The sequence below is a fragment of the Heterodontus francisci genome, chromosome 3 (assembly GCF_036365525.1).
Source record: "Heterodontus francisci isolate sHetFra1 chromosome 3, sHetFra1.hap1, whole genome shotgun sequence".
Classification (NCBI taxonomy): domain Eukaryota; kingdom Metazoa; phylum Chordata; class Chondrichthyes; order Heterodontiformes; family Heterodontidae; genus Heterodontus; species Heterodontus francisci.
In genome coordinates, this window is record NC_090373.1 from 160,849,245 (window position 1) to 160,874,446 (window position 25,202).

At 46.3% G+C, this 25,202-nt stretch overlaps 1 protein-coding gene across 5 annotated transcripts in view; it reads left to right on the forward strand.

Annotated features, from left to right (window-relative positions):
- The window catches only part of foxo3b (forkhead box O3b), a 233,628-nt gene that overhangs the window by 138,365 nt on the left and 70,061 nt on the right, over window positions 1-25,202 (forward strand). For 3 of the 5 annotated variants that reach the window (XR_010972740.1, XR_010972743.1, XR_010972741.1), the window contains exons 4-5: window positions 1,460-1,550; window positions 8,533-8,663. The gene's annotated coding sequence lies outside the window, so the exon portion shown is untranslated. Of the gene's footprint in view, window positions 1-1,459; window positions 1,797-8,532; window positions 8,664-25,202 lie in introns of those variants that run through there. The other 2 variants (XR_010972742.1, XM_068027172.1) reach the window with 2 other exon arrangements.

Sequence of the window (25,202 nt, forward strand, 5' to 3'; positions counted from 1 at the left end):
TTATTTCGGGGATGTATCGCTGGCTAGGCCAGCATTTATTGCCCATCCCTAATTGAGCTTGAGAATGTGCTGGTGAGCTGCCTTCTTGAACCGCTGCAGTCCATGGGGTGTAGATACACCAACAGCGCAGTATGGAAGAGAGTTCCAGGATCATGACCCAGCGGCAGTGAAGGAATGGCGATATAGTTCCAAGTAAAGCCTGGCTACCCTACCCGAACCCAAATAGACCTGACTACATGTGTCGGGTTCGGGTCGGGTCTATATTCTGAGTCCAGCAATCGGGCTTGGGTCGGGTCGGGTCGGGCTGGACAGTGCTGCTTCCAGGAAGTCACGGGATCAGGCTTACCCATGATTCCCCCACAACCCCATCTGCAGGAATAGCCTGCTGCCGGAATGGATGAAGGATATTCGTGTTGGGTCAGGTCAGGCGTGAAAAAAAAATTAAAGGACTCTGGCTCGGGTCGGGTTCAGGTTAGCTGTGGTCGGGTCGGGCCCAGGTCAGGTTTTAATTTTGTACCCGAGTCAGGCTTTAGTTCCGAAGAAGGGTCACTGACCCGAAACGTTAACTCTGCTTCTCTTTCCACAGATGCTGCCAGACCTGCTGAGTGAATCCAGCATTTCTTGTTTTTGTTTCAGATTTCCAGCATCCGCAGTATTTTGCTTTTATTTTAGTTCCAAGTGGCTTGGAGGGGAATTTGCAGGTGGTGATGTTCCCATGCATCTGCTGCCCTTGTCCTTCTAGTTGGTAGTGGTCGCAGGTTTGGAAGATGCTGTTGAAGGAGCTTTGGTGAGTTGCTTCAATGCATCTTGTAGATGGTACACACTGCTGCCACTGTGTGTCGGTGGTGGAGGGAGTGAATGTTTAAGATGGTGGATGGGGTGCCAATGAAGCTGGCTGCTTTGTCCTGGATGTTGTTGAGCTTCTTGAGTGTTGGAGCTGCACTCATCCAAGCAAGTGGAGAGTATTCCATCACACTCCTGACTACTATCTGTTGCCAGATAGTTGCAATCTTTTATAAAGAAATTCTTGTGAAAAGCAAAAACACCTTAATGGGCAATGCTGTCAAGATTGTCAGCTTCTATATATTAAAACAAGACCTCTTTGTACAGTGAACAAATGTGAGCAGAGTATTTGCATCTTCTCTTTCACAACAAAATGTCCGAGCAACTCAGACTGTGGGTGGGAGGAAGGAGATAAGTGCTCACCTGTCTGCCTTGCTTGCAATATTGTGAAAATTCTGAAAGGCTGGCCAGGCCTCTTACTTGGTAAATCTCCTTTGGAAAAACTTAATTCAACAAGACACCTTAAGAATCAAACTCCATGTTGTACTCTTAGAAAAAGTCAAAACATTTAGGGAAAACCTGAACCTCATGAAGCATTGGCTAAAAATGACAAGCGTGATATCTTTTGAGACATTAGAGGTCTGTGCCAAAATGATTTTTTTTTTGTCTTTAACAGCCTGTGATATGAAATTTCCAATTATCTTGGCTCTGTGCAAGAGGAGTTCACAAAACACTTTCCTACCAGGAATGACGGTGATGCTGCATTGGTAAAGAACCCCTTAGTTGTATTGATGTGCTATCTCGCCACTCTTCCTTTCCCATGATGCATCTAAATGTGGAAAGTTAAATGCAAATTGTGTTGTCATTGGAGTAATGGATTTACGAGCTATGCATGGCCAAGCAGGCCCACCCAACTCATTCAAGCAAGTGAAGAATTTCATTTAAAATGTTAGTATTAACTATAAAGCCAAATTGTAGCATTTCAGTACCTTATAGAATCGTCAGATAATGTGCCTGTGTATTCATAATTTAGCAATAAAAAGAATTTGGATTACTTCCTCTGCATTCTCTCCAATGGCCAAAGATTTATTAATCCTAATATAAATAATTAGTGAGGTGTTAGAACTTTATGACGCATCCCAACTGAAAAATGTGAACGCCATTACTGAACCACTTGAGGAGGGAAACATCATGATCTTTCCTGTCAAATTTTTAAAAAATGATCCTTCCACTGGATGTGAGCATTACTAATTGCCCTTGAGAAGGTGGTGGTGAGCTGCCTTCTTGAACTGCTACAGTCCATGTGGTGTAGGTACACCAACAGTGCTGTTAGGAAGGGAATTCCAGGTTTTTGATCTTAATGTCAAAAAACAAAGAACAAAGAAAATTACAGCACAGGAACAGGCCCTTCGGCCCTCCAAGCCTGTGCCAATCCAGATCGTCTATCTAAACATGTCGTCTATTTTCTAAAGAACAATGAAGGATCGACCATATGTTTTTTTTTATTACTCATTCATGGGATGTGAGCATCGCTGGCCAGGCCAGCATTTATTGCCCATCCCTAATTGCCCTTGAGAAGGTGGTGGTGAGCTGCCTTCTTGAACCGCTGCAGTCCATGTGGAGTAGGTACACCCACAGTGCTGTTAGGAAGGAAGTTCCAGGATTTTGACCCAGCGACAGTGAAGGAACGGCGATATGGTTCCAAGTCAGGATGGTGTGTGACTTGGAGGGGAACTTGCAGGTGGTGCTGTTCCCAAGCATTTGCTGCCCTTGTCCTTCTAGTTGGTAGAGGTCACGGGTTTGGAAGGTGCTGTCTAAGGAGCCTTGGTGCATTGCTGCAGTGCATCTTGTAGATGGTACACACGGCTGCCACTGTGCATCGGTGGTGGAGGGAGTGAATGTTTGTAGATGGGGTGCCAATCAAGTGGGCTGCTTTGTCCTGGATGGTGTCGAGCTTCTTGAGTGTTGTTGGAGCTGCACCCATCCAGGCAAGTGAAGAGTATTCCTTCACACTCCTGACTTGTGCCTTGTGGATGGTGGACAGGCTTTGAGGAGTCAGGAGGTGAGTTACTTGCCGCAGGATTCCTCGCCTCTGACCTGCTCTTGCAGCCACGGTATTTATATGGCTATTCCAGTTCAATTTCTGGTCAATGGTAGCCCCTAGGATGTTGATAGTGGGGGATTCAGCGATGATAATGCCATTGAATGTCAAGGGAAGATGGTTAGATTCTCTGTGGTTGGAGATGGTCATTGCCTAGCACTTGTGTGGCGCGAATGTTACTTGCCACTTATCAGCCCAAACCTGGATATTGTCCAAGTCTTGCTGCATTTCTACATGGACTGCTTCAGTATCTGAGGAGTCACGAATGGTGCTGAACATTGTGCAATGTTTAGAACATAGAACAGTACAGCACAGTACAGGCCCTTCCGCCCACGATGTTGTGCCGACCCTTTAACCTACTCTAAGATCAAACTACCTACATACCCTTCATTCTACTATCATCCATGTACCTATCCAAGAGTCGCTTAAATGTCCATAATGTATCTACTTCTACTACCACCGCTGGCAGTGCATTCCATGCACCCACCACTCTCTGTGTAAAGAACCTACCTCTGACATCTCCCCTAAACCTTCCTCCAATCACCTTAAAATTATGCCCCCTGGTGATAGCCCTTTCCGCCCTGGGAAAAAGTCTCTGGCTATCCACTTTATCTATGCCTCTCATCATCTTGTACCCCTCTATCAAGTCACCTCTTATCCTTCTTCGCTCCAATGAGAAAAGCCCTTGCTCCCTCAATCTTTCTTGGTAGGACATGCCCTCCAGTCCAGGCCTGGTAAATCTTAGATTCTCTCTGACAGATGGTCATTGCCTGTCACTAGTGTGTTACGAATGTTACTTACCACCTATCAGCCCGACTGCTTCAGTATCTAAGGAGACTCGAGTGGTACTGAATGCTGTACAATCATCAGTGAACATCCTCCCTTCTGACCTTATTATAGAGGGAAGGTTATTGATGAACCTGCTGAAGATGGTTGGGCCTAGGACACTACCCTGAAGAACTCCTGCAGCGATGACCTGGGGCTGAGATGATTGACCTTCAACAACCACAACCATCTTCCTTTGGGCTAGTATGACTCCAACCAGCGGAGAGTTTTCTCCCTGATTCCTACTGACTCTAGTCTTGTTAGGGCTCCTTGCTGCCTTGATGTCAAGGGCAGTCACTCTCACCTCTGGAATTCAGCTGTTTTGTCCATGTTTGTACCAAGGCTGTAATAAGGTCTGGAGCCGATTGTCCTGGCAGAACCCAAACTGAGCATCAGCAAGCAGACTATTGCTGTGTAAGTGCTGCTTGATAGCATCGTTAATGACACTTTTCATCATGTTGATGATTGAGAGTAGACTGATGGGGCGGTAATTAGCCAGATTGCATTTGTTCTCCTTTATCAACCACTGCAATCCTTCTGGTCATACTGCTCCCACCTTTTAAAGGGAATTCCAAGATTTTAAGCTGCTGCTTTAAACCTCCACAGCCTGTGTAGTGGAAGTGCTCCCATAACGTTAGTTGTATCAAACAGCTACAAAGAATGAGTGGCTTTCTAGGCCATCTCAGAGAGCAGCGAAGAGTTTAACATTAGAACATTACAGCGCAGTACAGGCCCTTCGGCCCTCGATGTTGCGCCGACCTGTGAAACCATCTGACCTACACTATTCCATTTTCATCCATATGTCGATCCAATGACCACTTAAATGCCCTTAAAGTTGGCGAGTCTACTACTGTTGCTACTACTACTCTCTGAGTAAAGAAACTACCTCGAACATCTGTCCTATATCTATCACCCCTCAACTTAAAGCTATGTCCCCTCGTGTTTGCCATCACCATCCGAGAAAAAAGACTTTCACTATCCACCCTATCTAACCCTCTGATTATCTTATATGTCTCTATTAAGTCACCTCTCCTCCTCCTTTTCTTCAACGAAAACAGCCTCAAGTCCCTCAACCTTTCCTCGTAAGACCTTCCCTCCATACCAGGCAACATCCTAGTAAATCTCCTCTGCACCCTTTCCAAAGCTTCCACATCCTTCCTATAATGCGGTGACCAGAACTGCACGCAATACTCCAGGTGCGGCCTCACCAGAGTTTAGTACAGCTGCAGCATGACCTCGTGGCTCCGAAACTCGATCCCCCTACTAATAAAAGCTAACACACCATATGCCTTCTTAACAGCCCTATTAACCTGGGTAGCAACTTTCAGGGATTTATGTACCTGGACACCAAGATCTCTCTGTTCATCTACACTACCAAGAATCTTCCCATTAGCCCAGTACTCTGCATTCCTGTTACTCCTTCCAAAGTGAATCACCTCACACTTTTCTGCATTAAACTCCATTTGCCATCTCTCAGCCCAGCTCTGCAGCCTATCTATGTCCCCCTGTACCCTACAACATCCTTCGGCACTATCCACAACTCCACCGACCTTCGTGTCATCCGCAAATTTACGAACCCACCCTTCTACACCCTCATCCAGGTCATTTATAAAAATGACAAACAGCAGTGGCCCCAAAACAGATCCTTGCGGTACACCACTAGTAACTAAACTCCAGGATGAACATTTGCCATCAACCACCACCCTCTGTCTTCTTTCAGCTAGCCAATTTCTGATCCAAAGCTCTAAATCACCTTCAACCCCATACTTCCGTATTTTCTGCAATAGCCTACCGTGGGGAACCTTATCAAACGCCTTACTGAAATCCATATACACCACATCCACTGCTTTACCCTCATCCACCTGTTTGGTCACCTTCTCGAAAAACTCAATAAGGTTTGTGAGGCACGACCTACCCTTCACAAAACCGTGCTGACTATCGCTAATGAACTTATTCTTTTCAAGATGATTATAAATCCTATCTCTTATAACCTTTTCCAACATTTTACCCACAACCGAAGTAAGGCTCACAGGTCTATAATTACCAGGGCTGTCTCTACTCCCCTTCTTGAACAAGGGGACAACATTTGCTATCCTCCAGTCTTCCGGCACTATTCCTGTCGACAATGACGACATAAAGATCAAGGACAAAGGCTCTGCAATCTCCTCCCTGGCTTCCCAGAGGATCCTAGGATAAATCCCATCTGGCCCGGGGGACTTATCTATTTTCACACTTTCCAAAATTGCTAACACCTCCTCCTTGTGAACCTCAATCCCATCTAGCCTAGTAGTCTGAATCTCAGTATTCTCCTCGACAACATTTTCTTTCTCTACTGTAAATACTGACGAAAAATATTCATTTAACACTTCCCCTATCTCCTCTGATTCCACACACAACTTCCCACTACTATCCTTGATTGGCCCTAATCTAACTCTAGTCATTCTTTTATTCCTGATATACCTGTAGAAAGCCTTAGGGTTTTCCTTGATCCTATCCGCCAATGACTTCTCGTGTCCTCTCCTCGCTCTTCTAAGCTCTCCCTTTAGATCCTTCCTGGCTAGCTTGTATCTCTCAATCGCCCTAACTGAGCCTTCACGTCTCATCCTAACATAAGCCTTCTTCTTCCTCTTGACAAGCGCTTCAACTTCTTTAGTAAACCACGGCTCCCTCGCTCGACAACTTCCTCCCTGCCTGACAGGTACATACTTATCAAGGACACGCAGTAGCTGCTCCTTGAATAAGCTCCACATTTCGATTGTGCCCATCCCCTGCAGTTTCCTTCCCCATCCTACGCATCCTAAATCTTGCCTAATCGCATCATAATTTCCTTTCCCCCGGCTATAATTCTTGCCCTGCGGTATATACCTGTCCCTGCCCATCGCTAAGGTAAACCTAACCGAATTGTGATCACTATCACCAAAGTGCTCACCTACATCTAAATCTAACACCTGGCCGGGTTCATTACCCAGTACCAAATCCAATGTGGCATCGGCCCTGGTTGGCCTATCTACATACTGTGTCAGAAATCCCTCCTGCACACACTGGACAAAAACTGACCCATTTAAAGTACTCGAACTATAGTATTTCCAGTCAATATTTGGAAAGTTAAAGTCCCCCATAACAACTACCCTGTTACTCTCGCTCCTGTCGAGAATCATCTTCGCTATCCTTTCCTCTACATCTCTGGAACTATTCGGAGGTCTATAGAAAACTCCCAACAGGGTGACCTCTCCTCTCCTGTTTCTAACCTCAGCCCATACTACCTCAGTAGACGAGTCCTCAAACGTCCTTTCTGCCGCTGTAATACTCTCCTTGATTCACAATGCCAACCCCCCCCCCCCTTTTACCGTCTTCTCTGTTCTTACTGAAACATCTAAATCCCGGAACCTGCAACATCCATTCCTGCCCCTGCTCTACCCATGTCTCCGAAATGGCCACAACATCGAGATCCCAGTTGACCACATTAGTATGGAACTGATTGTGCATATAGGTCATCTGGCAGGAACACCAGGTATCCTCCCCTTAAAGGCATGAATAAACTCGTTGGCTATTTGCAACAATCTGGCAGCTTCGTGGTAATTTACTGATACTAGCTTTTTATTTCCAGATTTTCTTTAAACTGAATTCCAATTCTCAAAATTGCATGGTGATATCTGAACTTGCATTCTCTGGATTATTAAGTCCAGGTTTTTGGATAACTAGTCCTGTGACATAACCACTACACTATCGAAAAAATTCTGGAATGGGACTTGAACCCACAGTCTTCTAATTCCAAGGCGGTCAAATAAGTCAAACCAATCGACCAATGTCATCATTTTTGGTTCCCAACATAAACTCCACAACTTTGCTGTGGATTCCATCTCCCTCCCTAGCTGCTAATTTGGACTAAATACAACATTGTCATACTGTTTAACCCAGAACTGAACTTCAAAGTCATATCCTGTCTGCTATCTATATCACTTCTTCCATCTCTGCAATATTATTCACCACATCCACTTCTGTCAAAACCTTTATCCATGCATTTGATATCTCTTGATTCAACTTACAGAATGCCCTCCTTGCCTTCTTTCCAACCCCCACCCTCTATAAACTCAATCACCCAAAATGCATTGTGCATATTCTGTTCTGCACTAAAGCTGTTCTGACCACTGGCAGACACTGGCTCGCTATGCCCAACAAATTAAATTGAAAATGCTCATCTTCATCTACAGACCCCTCCACAGCCTCATGTCAACCTATTTCAGTGACCTTCTTTGCTTTTGTTCCCCGCTCCAGTCCTGACTCTGGCCTCCTATGGATCGCCCTCTACAATCCAGAAAAAAGACATTTTCACTTGCTTCAGGCCTGCTCTTTGGAACTCTCACAAAACTCTTATCTCCCTCCTCACCTTTTATAATCTTTCTAAAAAGAAAGCCCTTTGTCCAAGCTCACCTCTCCTAACCCTCATTAAAATGCTCAACACCTGTTCCTTTTCTTCTCTGTACAGCAGCTTGGGATGCTTTTTACATTAAAGGTCCAGTTAAATTCAAATTGTGGAAGCAATACAATGTTGGCCACTTTGTTTTTGAGCCAAGAAATATCTGCCCCCTTCTGATGTTATTTCAACAGGCAGGGTCCTAGCAGTCACAGTCGTGTATTTTGATTATATCTGTACAAAATGATAAGTGCTAACTTCAGATGCACATACAACTAGAAACATGTCATAGAATCATAGAATGGTTACAGCACAGAAGGAGGCTATTTGGCCCGTCCTTGCCAACTACCAGCTCTCTGTATGAGCAACTTGGCTAGTCCTACTCTCTTGCCTTTTCCCCCTAATAAAGGCCTGCTACCTGACCCAAACCCGATGGGACCCGATGACATGTGTTGGATTCGGGTTGGTCGCACTTCCGGGTCCAGCATTCGGGCTTGATTCGGACTGGGCCAGGTCGGACATGCTCTATCACCACCTCAGGTAAGTGACTCTAATGTTAATTTACTTTTTGGACTTTAAAGGTGGTTTTGTTACAGCTATTTTCAGCTTGTGCAGGTCAGGGACAAAGAGAAAAACGGAAGGTAAGTTAATTGATGGTCGGGTTGGGCGCGGGAAAAAATGGAAGGACTCGGGCCGGGTCGGGCTCGTGGTCGGATGGGGTTCTGTAGGGCTCGGGTCGGGTTATTCAAGCACATAGTGCTGTTTTGTAACTCCAAATTTATTCATGTTGTTTGATAAAATATCACAGACATCTGTAAGAAGTTCAGGCAAGTTCTGTTGACTGTAAACCACATCAGCACTGATCTCTAAGGAATGTGAAAAAGTGTTAAAAAAAAGGCAAAAAAAAAGAATGTAATGTGAAACAATTCCAATCATCGTCAGTCCAAGATAATAGTTTATTTTACTTTGTGATTTTTCTTTTAAAAGAGTGAGAGTTTGAGTAATTAAAACAATGGCTTCACTTTCCTGGAGTCTTGGGACCAAACAACAGGATGTTGAAGGGAAACTAGGCTCCAGACAGCTTCTATTTAAATTGACGGAACACTCATCAATATCTGGCCCACTAGCACAAACTTGTCTTTATCATTTTGTCTATAAGAACAAGTTTCAAATTGAGTATTTTTTGCTTGCTGAGAGAAGTTATCAGAAAGGCTAACAAGTACTGTGATATATATCAAGAACATTGCACTACAAGTTGAAATAAGTTGTTTAATTCCATATGTTCATTCTTAATTCTAGTATTGTGTACAATTTGGAGTACCCATTCCCCCTTTTTTTGGCCAATTTTCTCCCCTGCTTTCCTGAAGGCACTATGTACTGTTCGATAGATACTGGCAGCCATCTGGTACTTTGACCAAGTTGCCATTCTTGTGTGAAGCTAGAGTGTTTTGGCAGGGTGTTCTGCTGGGAAGGATTGCAGACAAACTTGATCCCATTCTCACCCAAAGAGAATGCCTTACAGTGATCAAGCTAAATTGGTTTTAACATGCACTATTGTGAAGAGGTATTAGCGGGATTCTTGGCTAAAATTACATTATGTGCATACTTGTGTGGAAACTCTCCCCAGTTTTCTTTCTCTCTTTAATACCCCTTTCCACAAGTTCATCTCATCCATGACAGCGATCTCCTGTTCGCTTGTCTCCATGCCTACAAAACACCCAACCACCTAGCTAATGATCCCGCTAATTTTATTTTGTTGTGCACAGCCTGTTCATTTCAATGCGCTGTACTTTTAATTATTTTTGAGAGGCCCCGCATGCATGTTATCGGAAATGGGATAACTTGTGAGCGTCCTGAGCGATGCCTTCCTGGTTTCTGCACATCCGTACAAATGCGCACTTTAGAACGTTACACCTAAGTTCCCTTCCTGGTCCCCATTGCTAGCTAACGTTGTAAGCAGCCCCTTCTGCTCAAATGCTGTTCTCCTCTCTTTCCAATTCACTGTAATCACTCACCTACTAGCTACTTCCCCACCCGCCCCCCAGGGCCATACCCACAACACCATTTGAATCCCTCCAATCAAGTTTCTGCCCCTTGCTCCCGACTGCACATTGAAACAGCCCTAACCATTGCTGCCCCATCCAACAGCACTGAAACAGCACTAAGCAAAATTACAAGTGACATGTCTGTAACCATGATGCTTTACCCTTTCTTGACCGGGGGTAGGTGGGAATGTGGAGTTGAGGTTACAATCAGATCAGCCATGATCTTATTGAATGGCGGAGCAGGTTCAAGGGGCTGATTGGCCTACTCCTGTTCCTAATTCGTATGACCTCTGTAGCCTTTGGCACAGTCAATTACACCATCCTGTTCCAGTGTCCCTCCTTTGTAGACCAGCTTGATTTTCACTCTTACCTATCGAATGATAGCCAGAGTATCTCCAGCAATGGCTTCTCTTCCTACCCCTGCACCATCAACCCCCCATTTCCCCCCCACACCCCAGAATCCATTCTTGACCCTATCCTTTTCCTCATCTACATGCTGCCCCTTGTTAATGCCATCCATAGATATGGGAGTCAGCTTCCATATCTACACTGATGACGCCCAGCTCAATTTCTCCATGGTTTCTTTTTGACCTCTGATTGCTTCTGTATTAAATGAATGTTTGTCCAACATGCATTCGTGGATGAACGATAATTTGCTCCAGCTAAACACTGTAGGGCTTAAATGGCCTCTGCCACAAACTTCATATACCACCACCTCCATTTTCCTGCCAACCGTTACCATGGACTGAATCAGAATGCTCACAGCCAGGTCATGCTATTTGATACAGAGCTGAATTTCTTACCCCATATTCACTCTATCACAAAGGCCAGCTACTCCCAAATCCCCAATATCACCCACCTCCAAACCCCTCTCTCTTGCCATCGTCATCGTCAAAGTCAACTATTTCAATGCTCTGTGACTGGTTTCTCCACCCTCCATTCTTCAGTAACTTCAGTTTATCTAAAGCTTTGCTGCTCATTCTATTTTCTGCACCAACTGCATTCATCCAGCACCCTGATTCTTATGGACTTAGATTGGCTCCTTGTCACGTTTATGGCCTCTTCGGGGCCTCACTCCTCCCTACTTTTCTAACCTCCTCCACCTCCTAAAACCTGTAAAATCCTACATTTTTTAACTTATGCCGCAATGAAATTGGAAGTGATCCTCTGGACTGAATTTTTCGTTGGACAGGAGGCCCATCCACCAGCCGAAAAGTCAGTAGCAAGCCCCCCTCTGCCGGACCTGGGGAGCCAGATCGGGATTTTTCACTCCCCAGGCCTCTAATTGGTCTTGGGGCAGCAGGAGGTCCTACGTAATGCAGCTGCCAGCTAATCAATGGGCCGGCAGCTCTTAGTCCCAGCAGCGCCACTGACAGCCATCGGAAGAAGAGGAAGGGCAACCCGGGAAAGGAGGTAAGTTTTTGGGGTCTCACTGGGGACAATTAGTCAGGCCCCGGAAAGGCTGGGGGGGCTGGGGAAGTATTGTGTGGTGGGGACGGTTGGGGCTTCGGGCGCAGCCCTCTGTGGGGCACAAGGTGCCTGATCTGGAGGGCCCCCCACCAGCCTGCAAGAAGGCCTCCTGGTTTCACCAGGTGGCCTTTTTGAGACCTCAGCTGCCTGCCAGCCAAGGGTAAAATATCCACGGCAGCGGGGAGATGCCCTTAAGTGCCAGTTAATTGGCCACCTAATGGCCTTGATTGGCCTAGGGTGGGCAGGCCGTTTCTCGCCGCTGTCATCTGTGTAAAATGGCAAGTGAGGGCGGGAGGGGGTCGGGAACAGGGACCCCCTGTCCCCCGCCCCCACCACCGCCCTCCACTTCCCACTCAATTTTAGCCCCCCCACCCCGCCATCAGCCCGCTCGTTTGGCCTCTGTCTTCGAACTGAACTTTCAACCAAGAGAGAAATCTACAAACACCTCAGGCCTGCAACGAACGAGAGCTTGACCTCCGAGAGAAATGAACAGGTTTACCATGAATTCCAAAACCCTACCTGACCTGAAAACCGCTTCCCACTTTTTCTATCTGTCTCTTCTTTTGTGTGTGTGTCTGTGTGCACGCAAATGAATATGTGAGTGGGTGCAGTTGCAACAATTTAGGGGTAAAGAGTATTGCTCAATAAATAATTGATCTTCTGTTTTAAACCTGCTGCTGTCTGTTTATTTGACAAATAAAACAGCACGGGGTTAAACTCTGATAACAAAAAACACTTACTGAGGTCAGGTGGGAGTTAAACAGTGGGAATCACCCACACCCCTCATCACGTGGCCCTAACATACCCTTTTCTCTCTATCTATGTGTTCTCGTGTATGTCAGTGTGGGTGAATGCAGGTGCGGGTGAGGTTGTGACCATTTCGGGAATGGTTTAAAAATATATTTTTTTTACCTACGAGAAAACCTGTCATTTGTCTGTTTATTTGATCCTGCAGATACTCGGGGTCTAATGCATCAAATTAACAAAATACGATTGCGGTCAGTCAGGAGGCGAACATCGCCCACACCCCTTAACACCTGCCTACAACACGAGGGTTCGCAGGAACCATTGCCATGGTCTTCCCATGGCTGTAAAAGTCACAATGGCTGTGCACTTTTTTGCAACCGGGTCCTTCCAAGCAGCAGCAGCTAACATTTTTGACAACTTACAGGCAGCAGCACATCGTTGCATCACAGAGTTAAAGGATGCTTTGTGTGACAGGGCAGGGGATTACACTGAATTCAAGGTGGATAGTGGCACTCAGGCTCAAAGGGCAGTGAGATTTGCCTCTGTTGCTGGATGCTCAAGTTCAGGGGAGCATCGATTGCACCCATGTGGCCATCAAGGGAGCCAGAGAGATTCCTCAACAGGAAGGGATTCCACTCCCTAAACATCCAGCTGGTATGTGACCACAGGAAGCACTTTATGCAGGTGTCATAGAGTTATACAGCACAGAAACAGGCTCTTCGCCCATGGTGTCTGTGCCGGCCATCAAGCACCTACCTATTCTAATCCCATTTTCCAGCACTTGGCCCGTAGCCTTGTATGCTATGGCATTTCAAGTGCTTATCTAAATACTTAAATGTTGTGATGGTGCCTGTCTCTACCACTTCTTCAGGCAGTGAGTTCCAGATTCCAACCACCCTCTGGGTGAAATTTTTTTTCCTCAAATCCCCTCTAAACCTCCTGCCCCTTACCGTAAATCTATGCCCCTGATTATTGACCCCTCCGCTAAGGGAAAAAGTTTCTTCCTATCGAATCTATCAATGCCCCTCATAATTTTGTATACCTCAATCATGTCCCCCCCCCCCGCCCCCCCCCTCAGCCTTCTCTGCACTAAGGAAAACAACCCTAGCCTTTTCAGTCTCTCTTCATAGCTGAAACGCTCCAACCCAGGCAACATCCTGGTGAATCTCATCTGCACCCTCTTCAATGCAGTCACATCCTTTCTATGGTGTGGTGACCAGAACTGTACACAGTACTTCAGCTTTGGCCTAACTAGCGTTTTATACAGCTCCATCATAACCTCCCAGCTCTTATATTCTATGCCGCAGCTAATAAAGGCAAGTATCCTATATGCCTTCCTAACCACCTTATCTACCTGTGCTGCTGCCTTCAGTGATTTATGGACAAGTACACCAAGGTCCCTCTGACCCTCTGTTCTTCCTATGGTCCTACCATCCATTGTATATTCCCTTGCCTTGTTAGTCCTCTCAAAATGCTTTGCCTCACACTGCTCAGGATTAAATTCCATTTGCCACTGCTCCGCCCATCTTACCAGCCCATCTATATTGTCCTGTATTCTAAGGCTTTCCTCCTCACTATTTACGACACCACCAATTTTCATGTCATCTGCGAATTTACTGATCATACCTCCTACATTCACGTCTAAGTCATTAATGTACACTACAAATAGCAAGGGTCCCAGCACTGATCCCTGGGTACACCACTGGTCACAGGCTTCAACTCGCAGAAACAACCCTCGACCATCACCCTCTGCCTCCTGCCACTAAGCCAATTTTGGATCCAATTTGCCCTGGAACCCATGGGCTCTTACCTTCTTAATCAATCTCCCATGCGGGACCTTATCAAAAGCCTTAGTGAAGTCCTTGTACACTACATCAACTGCTTTACCCTCATCTACACATCTAGTCACCTCCCCGAAAAATTCAATCAAGTTAGTGAGACACGATCTCCCCCTGACAAAGCCATGCTGACTATCCCTGATTAATCCCTGCCTCTCCAAGTGGAGATTAATCTTGTCCCTCAGAATTTTTCCAATAGTTTCCTAGCCACTGTTGACTCACCGGCTTGTAATTACCTGGTTTATCCTTGCTACCCTTCTTGAATAATGGTACCACATTCGCTGTCCTCCAGTACTCTAGTACCTCTCCTGTGACCAGAGAGGTTTTGAAAATTTGTGTCAGAGCCCCTGCTATCTCCTCCCTTGCCTCACATAACAGCCTGGGATACATCTCATCTGGGCCTGGGGATTTATCCACTTTTAAGCCCGCTAAAACAGCTATTACTTCCTCCCTTTCAGTACTAATACGTTCAAGTATATCACAATCCCCCTTCCTGATCTCTACACCTACATCGTCCTCCTCCATAGTGAATACAGATGAAAAGTAACCATTTAAAACCTCACCTAGATCCTCCGGCTCCACACACAGATTGCCAGTTTGATCTCTAATGGGCCCTACTCTTTCCCTGCTTATCTTCTTGCCCTTAATATACTTATAAAATGCTCCAGGATATTCCTTTATCTTGCCCACCAGTGTTTTTTCATGTCCCCTCTTCGCTCTCCTAATTACTTTATTAAGTACCCCCCTACACTTTCTATACTCCTCTACTGCCTCCGTTGTTTTTAGTACTCCGAATCTGCCATAAGCCTCCTTTTTTTTCCTGATCCAATCCTCTATATCCCTTGACATCCAGGGTTCCCTGGACTTGTTGGTCCTACCCTTCACCTTAACGGGTACATGTTGGATCTGAACTCTCACTATTTCCTCTTTGAATGACTCCCACTGGTCTAATGTAGACCTTCCTACAAGTAGTAGCTCCCAGTCCACTTTGGCCAGATTCTGTTTTATCATACTGAAATTGGCCTTCCCCCAATTCAGTACCTTTATTTTCAGTCCGTCTTTGTCCTTTTCCATAACTACCTTAAATCTTACAGAGTTATGGTCACTATCCCCGAAATGCTTCCCCACTGACACTTCTACCACTTGTCCAGCTTCATTCCCTAGGATTAGGTCTAGTACTGCTCCTTCTCATGTAGGACTTTCTACGTACTGGCTCAAAAAGCTCTCCTGTATGCATTTTAAGAATTCCGCCCCCCCTAAGCCTTTTGCACTCAGACTATCTCAGTTGATGTTAGGGAAGTTGAAATTCCCTACTATTATTACCCTACTATTTTTACACCTCTCTGAGATTTGCCTATATATCTGCTCCTCTATCTCTCCCTGACTGTTTGGCGGCCTGTAGTACACTCCCAGCCAATTGATTTCCCCCTTTTTGTTTTTAAGTTCTACCCATAAGGCCTCATTTGAGGAACCTTCTAAGATATCATCCCTCCTTACTGCAGTAATTGACTCCTTAATCAACAGTGCAATACCACCTCCTCTTTTATCCCCTCCCCTGTCACACCTGAAGATACCCTGGCATATTGAGCTGCCAGTCCTGCCCCTCCCTCAAACATGTCTCTGTAATAGCAATTAAATCATAATCCCATTCAATGCCCTCAATTCATCTGCCTTACTAGTAAGACTTCTTACATTAAAATAGATGCAATCCAGCCTTACATTTTTCACTTGCGCCTTAACAGGTCTATATTTGCTCTGCCTTCCAGACTGACTCTATTTCTCTTCTATTTTTGACTGTGCATCACCCCTTACTGTACCTCCACTCTGTATCCCATTCCCCCTGCCAAATTAGTTTAAACCCCCCTCAACAGCACTCGCAAACCTCCCAGCAAGGATGTTGATTCAGGTGCAACCCGTCCAACTTGTACAGGTCCCACCTTTGCCAGAAACAGTCCCAGTGATCCAGGAAACTAAAGCCCTCCCTCCTGCACCATCTCCTCAGCCACGTTTTCATCTGCTCTATCCTCCTATTCCTATACTCACAAGCACGTGGCACCGGGAACAATCCAGAGATTACAACTGTTGAGGTCCTGCTTTTTAATCTGCTACCTAGCTCCCTAAATTCTTGTTGCAGGACCTCATCCCTCTTTCTACCTATATCGTTGGTACCAATGTGTACCACGACCTCTGTCTGTTCACCCTCCCCCTTCAGAATGTCCTGCAGCCACTCCATGACATCCTTGACCCTAGCACCAGGGAGGCAACATACTATCCTGGAGTCACTTTTACGGCCACAGAAACGTCTATCTGTACCCCTTACGATAGAATCACCTATCACTATAGCCCTTCCACTCCTTTTCTTCTCCTCCTCTGCAGCTGAGCCACCCATGGTGCCATAGACTTGGCTCTTGCTGCATTCCCCTGAGAAGCTATCTACCCCAACAGTATCCAAAGTGGAAAATCTGTTAGAAAGGGAGATGGACCCAGGGGACTCCTGCACTACCTGCTTAGTTCTTCTACTCTGCCTGGCGTGTGGGCACACTATCCTGGATGCTGCTATGCCACCTCCATCCTCTGGCCATTGTAGCTGCCACAGCTCTTCATGGAGCATTCAGAAATCCGTGGATGGCTGTTACCAGATCAGGCTTATCCTGTGAGGAGGTGGCTGATGACTCTGGTACATAACCCTGCCATGGAGGCTGAGACACACTACAACCAATGCCACCTGAGCACAAGGGTCATCATAGAGCAGGCCATCAGCCTCCTGGAGGTGAGATTCAGGTGCCGATCGGGTGGCAACCTCCAGTACACATTCCCTCAAGAGTCTCGTGCATTGTGGTGGTCTACTGTTCATTTCATAACATGGCCCTCCAGAGTGCTGTGAACCTTGAAGAGGGAGAAGGGCTGGAACTGCACAGCTCCTCGGAGGAGGATGAAGAAGAGGAGGAAGATGAGGCTGAAGGAGAACTGGAGAACGGTCCCCATGCTTTGCAGGGTTGTTGCTGTGTTAGGCTCAGGAGATGGAACACTTATCTCGATGGCAGGGACACTAGGGCCATTCTGATCCAGCCACGTTTCACCTGAGTCTGCAGGGCATTTGGACAGGAGGTTCTTCTTCATTGGAGTGGCAGCAAGCACCTGTTAAGAACAAAAGTCAGCAAACTTCCAATGGTACAAACACTACAAGGCTCCAGGGTCTCCACCAGACACACTCTTCCTCATGCACTCCTTTGCTCTGCTACCTTTATTTTCCATTTTCTTGCCTTTTGTCACGATGAAATGAAAACACTCAAATCTGGCTTTGTGCAACAACATGCCCTGTGCTTTATCGCATAACAGTTTGATGTCATTTGCAACAGAAACACCCAAATGACCCATAAAGTGACATTACTGACATGGTGGCCTGTGCTCATGGTCACTCCTATGAGTTGCTCCCATTGTGGCCAAGGATGAGGTGGAGGCTGACTGCTTACTAGTGCCTGATTGAGATTCCCGTGGCATTCGGCCTCATCATGGAGGTGGATGGGTGGCACATTCAAAGACTGCTGCACCGACATCACTGCAGGGGCAGCCTCTGTCACAGAGGCTCCGCAGTACCTCAGGTAACTATGACATGCGGGCACACATCTCACGCTGATTCTCCAGGTAGAGCTGCTTGTCAGGCAAGCCCCCCCACCTGCCAAGAATGAGGAAAATTAATTTCGCCACATGAACATTGATTTTAAACTGTTGTTGGTGAAGAAAGAACTTGCTTTAAAAAACAACTTGGAGACTTTGGCTGGAGAGAGACATTAACATATCAACAGACAGTACTTCAAAGGACAATGGGGCTATTTTATTCCCTACTCCAAATTAATCCACAATGGACATTTGATTACCAGAGGTTGAAGCATTCCAGGTTAACTGCTAAGATGGCCGAATACACAAAAGAAGTGGTCAGACCAGTTTTGTCACATGACTAACTGGCTGTTGGTTTTTTTGAATTTGAACTTGACACTAAGAAAAAATTCAGAAAGCTGTTTGCTCCTGGACTGGAAAAGCCCTCTCTCCTGTCTGCTCTCATCTTCCTCTCACCAGCTTCAGAAACCATTGCAGACTTTTGAACCCCAAGAGAGAAAAATCTCCTGCAGTGAACAAGGTTTAAGAAGAATACTGGGCCCCAACAAAAAGCATGACTACCTACAATCAAGGACTCTACAGCGAGCTCAAAGCACAGTTAAAAAAAACCCTCTTCAGAGATTGCCTCAAAGCTCTTCACTATTTTTCTTTTACTCTATTCTGTCCCTATTTGCATGTGTGTATCACGTGTGCATGCTAGCGTGGGCTGCGGCGTGTATCCGTAGGCGTTAACAGTATTAGAGTTTAAGGTTTAATAAATTTCACTTCTTTAAACCTAAGAAAGCCTGTTTGTGCTCGTTGCCTTGTTTCTTTGCCTTATAATTGGAAAGTTGCGAACAAGGATTCACCAAAGGGGGAGCTCAAAACACAGTGTGTTTAAAAATTACATCCTGTTACAATAAGACCAGGTGAAGACAGTAGAAGAGCCCTAGACACCTTTCTCACCTGGTCGAAACACGCCTGTTTCGTGACTCCTTAAGGTCTGCATCTTTGACCTGCTTAGTAGGGCTATGCCTGCCCTCCATCCTCTGAGGTGTACTGGCCACAGCTGAGTCTGCCTTCCCCCATCCCTGCTCTGAAGTGATTTGCACAGGGTGAAGTGCACATGTCTTTCATAATGCATGAGGATCCACCGAGGTGCGAGTGACTGCGCTGGTGGAAGGTGCGCAAGAAAGATGTGCCTTTGCAGGCTCTGCAGTGTCTTCCTCCTCTGACTCCTCCAGAACATGTTGGCGGTTTCCTATGCAGTTGGCCCTGTGAGAGACGTAAGAGAAGGTGGTTATGAGAAATTGGCACAACCAACAGATGCTTCTGCTGCTTGAAATAATGAAATGACAGCTCATGCATTGACAGCTTGTTGCATGGGGAGGATTGCCATGCTTCCCCTGAACCTGGGGATCTTGAGATCTTTTCACCCTGTTCGTGTTGGACTCCCATTTCTCCAAAGCGCTGGTGGGTGGCCATTCTGGCCAGATCAAGAGCCAGTTCCTCAATGCATTAGTGAAGTGAACTGGGGAACCCCACTGTCCAAGTGTGCCATCTCGCTCTCCCTGGTGTTACTCTCCCATTTGGCCTGCATGGTGAAAAAAGATGCCATTAGGACAATGCCTCTCTCCCTCACCACTTGCCCCTTTTCATTTGCTTAAGAAGTTGCAGACTTCCCCGTAGTCCACTGTCCACTGTTCAGATAATGAACTATGCTTATAGGTCATCAATGAGGCAGTGACACATCTCTCCAGTGATCCAGAGAATGCTTTGCACCCTCAGGATGCCCACTCTTTTACATCCTGATGACTGCTGACCATAAGGCATGCCATCTGGGTCTATCTTTAGACTCACCTTGCCAGACCTAAGCAGGTCATTGAAACGTTTCCTGCACTGGACCCAGTTCCTCCTCACCAATCCTCTGCTGCTGACCTCATCAGCCACCTCCAGCCATGTCTTCTTGGTCAGTGTTACGCTCGCATAAAGTGCAGCAATTGAAAATATAAGAACTCAACCTGAAAAAGGCTTAAAACCCTAATAACAAAACACGCTGCGGTCAGGACACCCCTCACCATGTGGCCCTAACAGTCAGCCTTGTAGGATTTCTCATGCAGATGGCAGGGAACAGGATGCTTCTCCATGCTGTCACTGCCTCCTGCATCACCTCAAGTGAGGCGTCAGAGGAAGGGGGGCTGCCCTGACATGGGGCCCTCCCTACCCTCTGCCCAACTTCTCCTTCCATCATGCAGACGAATGGAAACCTCAGTTTAATTCGGCCCTTTAATTCTGCTCCCGATGTCCCACCTCCTTTCAGCGTCCACCACTGCTAATTGACCAGTGAACATGACTCTGGGCCAGTTAACTGGTTTTCCCATTAAGATTGCAATTCGTGAGTGTTGCCAACATGGTGCAGGGTCAGGACACAGAAATGAACCCAACAGCGGGGCCCCAACCCCGGAATTGAAATCTTGCCCTATGTGTCTAAATACAAATCAAGGATTTGTCTTCACACTGTCAGCTTTAATGATCTGTGCACCTGCTACTCCATTGGAAAAGCCTACCATTTAAAGCTTATTTCCTTTTCCTAATCTTGCTTCTAAAATGCATTACTTCATATTTTTCCTCATTGCACTGCATCTGCATTTATCTGCTTATCCTCCTTATCCATCTCTCTTCTTGGATCCCCTAAACCAATTTGTCATGTCCCCAAATTTGGTATCAATGGCAAATTTTGATACCCTTCTCTCATTTCCCAATTCCAGATTATTTACATGTATAGTGAATGAGAGTTGCCCCAGTACAACTCTCTGTTTAATATCAATTACCACCTCTTTCCAACCTAAGAAATTTTATTTTACCCCTACTCTTCGCTTTTAGTCCTTCAATCATCTGTCTATTAATGGGGCCACATTCCCTTTAATTTCATCAATGACCAATTATTAAGTTTTGCTGCTGTTGATTCAATAATAAATGCTGACCAGAACAGCAAGAGAACTCTTTTTTTGAAAAATACCAAGGGATATTTTACATTCATCTGAATATTGTTACGGCCAGGTGCGAAAGAGGTCTAGGGTCCCTTTCAGCCTTCACCTGGTCTTATTGTAACAGGGTTTTAATTTTAAACACACCGTGTCTTTAGCTCCCCCTTGGTGAATCCTTGTTCCCTGCTTTCCAATTATCAGGCAAAGAAACCAGCACAAACAGGCTTTCTTAGGTTTAAAGAAGAAAAGTTGAAATTTATTAAACTTAAACTCTAATTTGGTTAACGCCTACGGATACACGACAGCCCATACTGGCATGCATACACGATACACACATGCAAATAAAGACAGAAAAGTGCAGAAGAAAAATAAAGTGGAAAAGTTTGAGGCAATATCTGAAGAGTTTTTGTTATGGTTCTTCGAGCTCACTGTAGAGTCCTTGATTGTAGGTAGATCTTGCTTCTCGTTGGGACCCAGTATTCTTCTTAAACCTTGTTCGCTGTAGGAGACTTTTCTCTCTTGGGGTTCATATGCCTTCAGTGGATTGGCAGACAGGAGAGAGATCTTCTCAGTCCAGGAGCAGACAGCTTTCTGCCCAGTCCCCATCCACCACCACCCTCCTCCGCCTGGCTGAACTTGTTCTCACACTGAACAACTTCTCCTTCAACTCCACGCACTTCCTTCAAGTAAAAGGTGTCGCTATGGGTACCCGCATGGGTCCTAGTTATGCCTGTCTTTTTGTGGGATATGTCGAGCATTCTTTTTATTTTATTTATTTATTTTTTTATTTAGAGATACAGCACTGAAACAGGCCCTTCGGCCCACCGAGTCTGTGCCGACCAACAACCACCCATTTATACTAATCCTACATTAATCCCATATTCCTATCACATTCCCACCTGTCCCTACATTTCCCTACCACCTGCAGAGTACTGGGCTAATGGGAAGATTCTTGGTAGTGTAGATGAACAGAGAGATCTTGGTGTCCAGGTGCATAAATCCCTGAAGGTTGCTACCCAGGTTAATAGGGCTGTTAAGAAGGCATATGGTGTGTTAGCTTTTATTAGTAGGGGGATCGAGTTTCGGAGCCACGAGGTCATGCTGCAGCTGTACAAAACTCTGGTGAGACCGCACCTGGAGTATTGCGTGCAGTTCTGGTCACCGCATTATAGGAAGGATGTGGAAGCTATGGAAAGGGTGCAGAGGAGATATACTAGGATGTTGCCTGGTATGGAGGGAAGGTCTTACGAGGAAAGGCTGAGGGACTTGAGGTTGTTTTCGTTGGAGAGAAGGAGGAGGAGAGGTGACTTAATAGAGACATATAAGATAATCAGAGGGTTAGATAGGGTGGATAGTGAGAGTCTTTTTCCTCGGATGGTGATGGCAAACACGAGGGGACATAGCTTTAAGTTGAGGGGTGATAGATATAGGACAGATGTCAGAGGTAGTTTCTTTACTCAGAGAGTAGTAGGGGCGTGGAACGCCCTGCCTGCAACAGTAGTAGACTCGCCAACTTTAAGGGCATTTAAGTGGTCATTGGATAGACATATGGATGAAAATGGAATAGTGTAGGTCAGATGGTTTCACAGGTCGGCGCAACATCGAGGGCCGAAGGGCCTGTACTGCGCTGTAATGTTCTAATTCTAATTCTAACATATACTAGGGGCAATTTATAATGGCCAATTTACCTATCAACCTGCAAATCTTTGGCATGTGGGAGGAAACCGGAGCACCCGGAGAAAACCCACGCAGACACAGGGAGAACTTGCAAACTCCGCACAGGCAGTACCCAGAATTGAACCCAGGTCCCTGGAGCTGTGAGGCTGCGGTGCTAACCACTGCGCCACTGTGCCGCCCCCTATTGTTCCAGTCCTACTCAGGCTTCCTCCCCCAACTCTTTTTCCGGTACATTGATGACTGTATCGGTGCCGTTTCCTGCTCCCGCCCCGAACGGGAAAACTTTATCAACTTTGCTTCCAATTTCCACCCTTCTCTCACCTTTACATGGTCCATCTCTGACACTTCCCTTCCCTTCCTCGACTTCTCTGTCTCCATCTCTGGGGATAGGTTGTCTACTAATATCCATTATAAGCCCATCGACTCCCACAGCTACCTCGACTACACTTCTTCACACCCTACCTCCTGTAAGGACTCCATTCCATTCTCCCAGTTTCTCCGTCTCCGACGCATCTGCTCTGATGATGCTACCTTCCACGACGGAGCTTCTGATATGACCTCCTTTTTCCTCAACCGAGGATTTCCCCCCACTGTGGTTGACAGGGCCCCCAACCGTGTCCGGCCCATTCCCTGCACCTCTACCCTCACCCCTTCCCCTCCCTCCCAGAACCGTGACAGGGTTTCCCTTGTCCTCACTTTCCACCCCATCAGCCTCCATATCCAAAGGATCATCCTCCGCCATTTCCGCCACCTCCAGCGTGATGCTACTACCAAGCGCATCTTCCCCTCCCTTCCCGTCAGCATTCCGAAGGGATCGTTCCCTCCACAACACCCTGGTCCACTCCTCCATTACCCCCATCACCTCGTCCCCGTCCCATGGCACCTTCCCCTGCAATCGCAGGAGGTGTAATACCTGCCCATTTACCTCCTCTCTCCTCACTATCCCAGGCCCCAAACACTCCTTTCAGGTGAAGCAGCAATTTACTTGTACTTCTTTCAATGTAGTATAATGTATTTGCTGCTCACAGTGTGGTCTCCTCTACATTGGGGAGACCAAGTGCAGACTGGGTGACCGCTTTGCGGAATATCTCCGCTCAGTCCACAAGCAGGACCCTGAGCTTCTGGTTGCTTGCCATTTCAACACTCCCCCCTGCTCTCATGCTCACATCTCTGTCCTGGGATTGCTGCAGTGGTCCAATGAACATCAACGCAAGCTCGAGGAACAGCATCTCATCTACCAATTATGCACACTACAGCCTGCCGGACTGAACATTGAGTTCAATAATTTCAGAGCATGACAGCCCCCCATTTTACTTTCATTTTTAGTTATTTCTTCTTTTTTTTTTACATTCTTTTTTACATTTTTTACAATCTTTTTTTTGCATTTATTTCATTTCATCTTAGTTTGTTCAGTTTGCTTACCCACTGTTTTTTTTTCAGGTTTGCACTTTCTGCTGTTCAATATTCAGTGCATTAACACCTACTCTGTACTAATGCTTTGTCTTTCAACACACCATTAACATATTGTTTGCCTTTGCTCCGTGACCTTTTGGTCAGCTATGTGGCCTGGTCCAATCTACACCTCCTTTGTTATCTCTTGCCCCACCCCCACCTCACTTGCTTATAACCTGTGACTTTTCTAATATTTGTCAGTTCCGAAGAAGGATCACTGACCCGAAACATTAACTCTGCTTCTCTTTTTACAGATGCTGCCAGACCTGCTGAGTGGTTCCAGCATTTCTTGTTTTTATTTCAGATTTCCAGCATCCACAGTATTTTGCTTTTATTCTAGTGTTTAATTCACTGCCACTTCGCTTCCAGGAATGCCTACCTTGAAGAAGTTCTGCTCTTCTCTCCGACGGGATTTTCGTTTGTCTCTTTTACTTTGTTCACCTTCATTGCTTTCTATTTCCCTCCTGGTGTTTGATAAGGTAGCTACCAAAACTCGTTTTCACAGCCACATCTCCTTCCTCAGTTACTGTCTCCGGCTCCGACTTATTCCACGTGGATTCCAACTGCAGTTTCACCCATCATGTTTTGAATCCACCCAGGATCACAGGTATCTCCGAGAAATACAACGTTCCTCGGACTGCTACGCTCGCCGCATCCTGAGATCCACACTCAGTGCTATGCGCCGCCACATGCACACACTGGCCCTCTCTCTCCAGCAGCACCGCCTCACCTTATCTCAAAGCTGTTCTACTCCGCAGTTTCATTTCATCTTTCTTCTCATCCGACGCATTAACAAAAAACTTTTTTTCTTCCTTTCAGGTGTTAAGGAACGCAAGCTCCAGCAGCTGATGGGGACTAATGCCCCTCCAGATCCTCCTTCCGCTTCACTTCCCTCTGACCCCACCCCTTCTGATCTGACCCCTTGCCGTGTATTTACTATACCCTCTGACTTCCCCCTCTCTGATGCTGAGCGTTCTGTACTCAGCAAAGGTCTCAGTTTTATCCCCTCAATGAATTTCGCGCTCGGCATGACGTTGAGGTCTTCTTCCGTCGCCTTCGCCTCCGGGCTCACTTCTTTGACCAGGAGTCCTCCCCCCAACCAGCAGACCCATTCAACCGCCTCCAGCATTCTCCCTCTACCTGGACCCCTCCCCCTGGCCTCTTACCCGCTCTTGATCTCTTCATCGAAAACTGTCGGCGAGACATTGGTCATCTCAATTTCTCTCCCCCCTCACTCACTCTAACCTGTCCCCCTCTGAACTTGAG